Source organism: Rhinopithecus bieti, unplaced genomic scaffold (assembly GCF_001698545.2).
Source record: "Rhinopithecus bieti isolate Rb0 unplaced genomic scaffold, ASM169854v2 scaffold_1295, whole genome shotgun sequence".
Lineage (NCBI taxonomy): Eukaryota > Metazoa > Chordata > Mammalia > Primates > Cercopithecidae > Rhinopithecus > Rhinopithecus bieti.
Window position 1 is genome coordinate 6,272,814 of NW_016803880.1, and position 4,095 is coordinate 6,276,908.

Genomic DNA, 4,095 nt, shown 5'->3' on the forward strand with positions numbered 1-4,095 from the left:
CTATTCTTCATACTTTGCAAAGATAGCCACTGTTTTCAGCCTTCTATAATGTCGTAAATTATGTTCCCAAGTTAATGAAGAACTGTCATTATTAGAAATATATAACTGAAAAAGTACAACATCATTACAAGGTACCACTTCCTACAGTTAGAGGGCGCACATTCAATTTTTGTTCTTTCATTTGAGTGCTGCAAAAATATTTAGTCTTGAAACTTATTCTAAGTTCTGAAACTTAGAAATTTAGCATTCTTCAGCTGCTTACATTAGGTTATAGCAGGTTATCTAGAAACAATCCTGCAGCAGCACACTTCTTTGAAAATATTGATTCCATTCCTGTTAAAAGAAGTATTTTATACAAATATCCAAAGCAAATACACTTCAAGATGAAATTTAATGTTTGCATTTTATGAGAAAAAATATATTTGAAATAATTACACCTGGCACACGCAATCTTTACATTCATTTTCTTAATCATTTGTCATTATATAAATAGAATTTGATGCCACCTAAAAGCATAAATACTAATAATGTATAAAACAGTTATTAAATGATGTATTTCAAAGGCAGTGACATAATCGAAAGTGTTAACCTTCAGGATGATTTCTGTGAGTTATCATTTAGTATAGCTATCTTATATAACGACCTTATAAAATCATCATTTGCCTGAAACAATGAAATCAAACCTTTCCCAAAATATCGTGACAGAAATGTTATTGTGAAGACTGATATAGTTGATGTTTAGATTTTCTGGTTAATCCAGATATTGAATAAAATAACAATTTCACATTTGAATTTAAAAGATAAAATGTTCCTTTAATGTGTTATGCACGATTGCTTAACAAGCTGATTTTTAAATCCATCTCATACCAATCAGAATGGTTATCATTAAAAAGTAAAAAAAAACAAAAAAAAAAACGGTTGTTAGCTCATAGGAATGTATATTAGTTCAGCAACTTTGGAAAGTAGTTTGGAGATTTCTCAAAAAACTTAAAACAGAATTGACCCAGCAATCTCATTACTAAGTATCTACCCAAAGGAGTATAAGTTATTCTACCAAAAAGACACATGCACTTCTATGTTCATAGCAGTACTATTCACAAGAACAAAGACTGGAATCAACCTAGATGCCCATCAATGGTGAACCGGATTAAGAAAATGTGGTACATATTCACCCATGGAATTCTATGCATCCATTTAAAAGAAAAGAAGTCATGTCCTTTGTAGTAACATGAATAGAGCTGGAGGCCACTATCTTAAGCAAATGAATGCACAAACAGAAAACCAAATACTGTGTGTTCTCCCTTATAAGTAGGAACTAAACACTGAGTACATATGGATATAAAGGTAGGAACAATAGACATGGTGTCTACTTGAAGGCAGAGGGTTGGAGAAGTGGGAGAGTAGAAAAACTACCTATCAGGTACTATGCCCACTACCTGGGTGATGGGATCATTTGTACATCAACCTCTAGGGACAGACAATTTATCCCAGTAATAAATCTGTACATGTAATCCTCTAGACTTAAAATAAAACTTTAAAAAAAATCCAATTTTTCGAGATAGATAAATCGTCATTGGATCTAACAAATTACAGATGTTTAAAATCAAAATCTCTGATTTTAATATCATGTAGTTGAATAATTTGGATTTAAACTCATTTTACATTGTCCTAAGCTTCTATAAGTCACCTTGATAGGTGAAGGGGAGAACAAAGGTTGGTTTTCTAGTTCTCCAAACCACGCTTCCTCCTCTTTTTCTGGTCAGAGGAACCTAAAGAGAATGTTAAGAGGAATCGATTTAAAATAATAAATGAATCAACAGCAAAACTGGAGGAAAATCAAAGATTGCTAACTTCATCCCTTGTACTACAAACATCTGATGTCTTTCTCAAAAAGCCTCTTAATATTCTCTTGGACTTAATCTGAGATCCCTTGAAGCCCAGTTATTTCTGTCTTAGTTGCTACTCTTTGCCCTAAATCCATCCATGACTTCACATGGCACATACAGGTTTTTCAAATTCTTTAACTTACCAATTCTCTTATTTCACTCAAAACACAAGATAGCTGTTATATCAGCAAATAATGTTGAGATTAATATTTTTTATTTATCATGACAACAGGTTTACAAAGAATACAGAGCTTAGAGTTTGTTCAAAAGCTTCGTATAACAATAAACAGAATTCAGCAAAAACTTACCACACAGTCTTAGATTGTGAGGTTATAATTCACCAATAGGTTCAAATACTAGCCTATTTGGCCAGGTAATCATGCCAATACAGTAATATATATTATTAATATTCATTAGTCACACTCGAATTCATCAAATATCAAAAAATTGGTCCTGTGCATTTAATACACAAGATTGGAAGAGTTGATAAACTGAAAATAATTAAAAGTAGAAATTGCATAAAAGATGTGAAAAGAAATAAATAAGAAGAGATATCATATGCAAAATTATAGAACAGTAAAATTTTAAAAATGACATTTTCAGCTAACAGCTTGGAAAAAATGTTCACCGTCTGCATTACAAGCTTTTGCAGTGTTGGGGAGAGGTAGGTGTAAAGTGAAGTTGTTATTTGTGGCCTCAATGGCTTCCTGAGTGCCAGCACCTGCCATTCTTGCTTTGAACTATTACACACTTATTGCCCATTTCTGGGTACCCGTCTCCAACATATGCCTTCAAGTGCCAAGCCTCATGATGACTTCCCCATTTTATCAGTTCCTCCTTTCCATGTTGACCCAGCTACATTCAAATTACTCAGATACAGTGCCCCCCATGTGCCATAAACTACCCCCGCTATGAGCCTCAATAAAGGAACTAGCCCGGGGGTCCTTACTCCATTTTCTCTCTGCTTGCCATGACTTCGTGTGTCCCCCTGGACTTGCCGTGCTGCCCTCCCTCGGACCTGTGAGTATAATAAATTCTTCAATTTCATATGCCTCTCGGAGTGTAATTTCTGTAGTTACATTGAAGTGATTCTTAAAGACCCTACAAGACAGACTAGCTCTCCCATTGACAACACAGTGGGCAAGTAAAAATGCTATACTATTTACAGGAATATGAAATAACTAATAAATGACATAGCTGATAACATAATTGTTAAAAATTTTTGGAGGAAAATGTGAGTGTTAATTTAAAAGGTTATGCACATGTTACATTTCTTTCACAAATTCCAACCTTAGGACTCTACTCTTCAGGAGGACTTGAGAAAAATTTAGGTTATAGGTATAATGTATTTACTATTGGTTACATTTGAAATAAAATAGTAGGAAATATCATTTATATTCATTAGTAGGAAATTATTTTAATATGTGGTTATTCATCCACAAGATGAAATAATTTGTAGCCATTAAAAATGAATGAAATACATTCATTCATGTCGTACATGGAAAGTTCTCCAACACATATTTTTAAGGTAATTAAAGCAAAATTCAAAGAAAATATATGTGAAGCCTCGGAAGAAGGACTGTCTGAAATTGATATCCTCTTTTTTGAGAGTTATGTTACACATCTCTATATCTATTACACAACAAAAGTTTCAAGACAGTTCTCATAGAGTTATTTCTGATTGTTTTCTAATGATATTTTATTTTCCTTCTGTTCATTACAATTAATGTAAATATTTGGTGAAATTATTGTTTACTAAATTATATATTTTCATTTATATTGGTTTCCAACTTTGGACTTTTTGGGAGAATGGATCTGAATCACAGAAAACATTGTTCTTTGAAGTAGTAAATCTGTCAGTTTTCAGAGTTCTCACTTACAAATTACATTTTGTTCTGAAATTTATCTATTAACATTTGTTAGATCAATAAAATAAACAGTGTTTCAAATATCTACACCATCATTTTTAGCAAAATGTACCATGAATTTACATGTAAATCAAATTTTTTGATAGTCGCATTTTTTTGCTAAACATTGTCCATAAAATGTAGTTTCAGCCCTCACCTACTTGTCATTCAAGAGACTTTTTTCCAAAATTCCCACAGTTTTCATTTCCATGGGCAATATATTAAAGGTCCTTATTTTTCACATTTTCAACAATATTTGTTATTTCTGATTTCTGTGTTTTTTTTTTTTTTTTTTTTTTTTT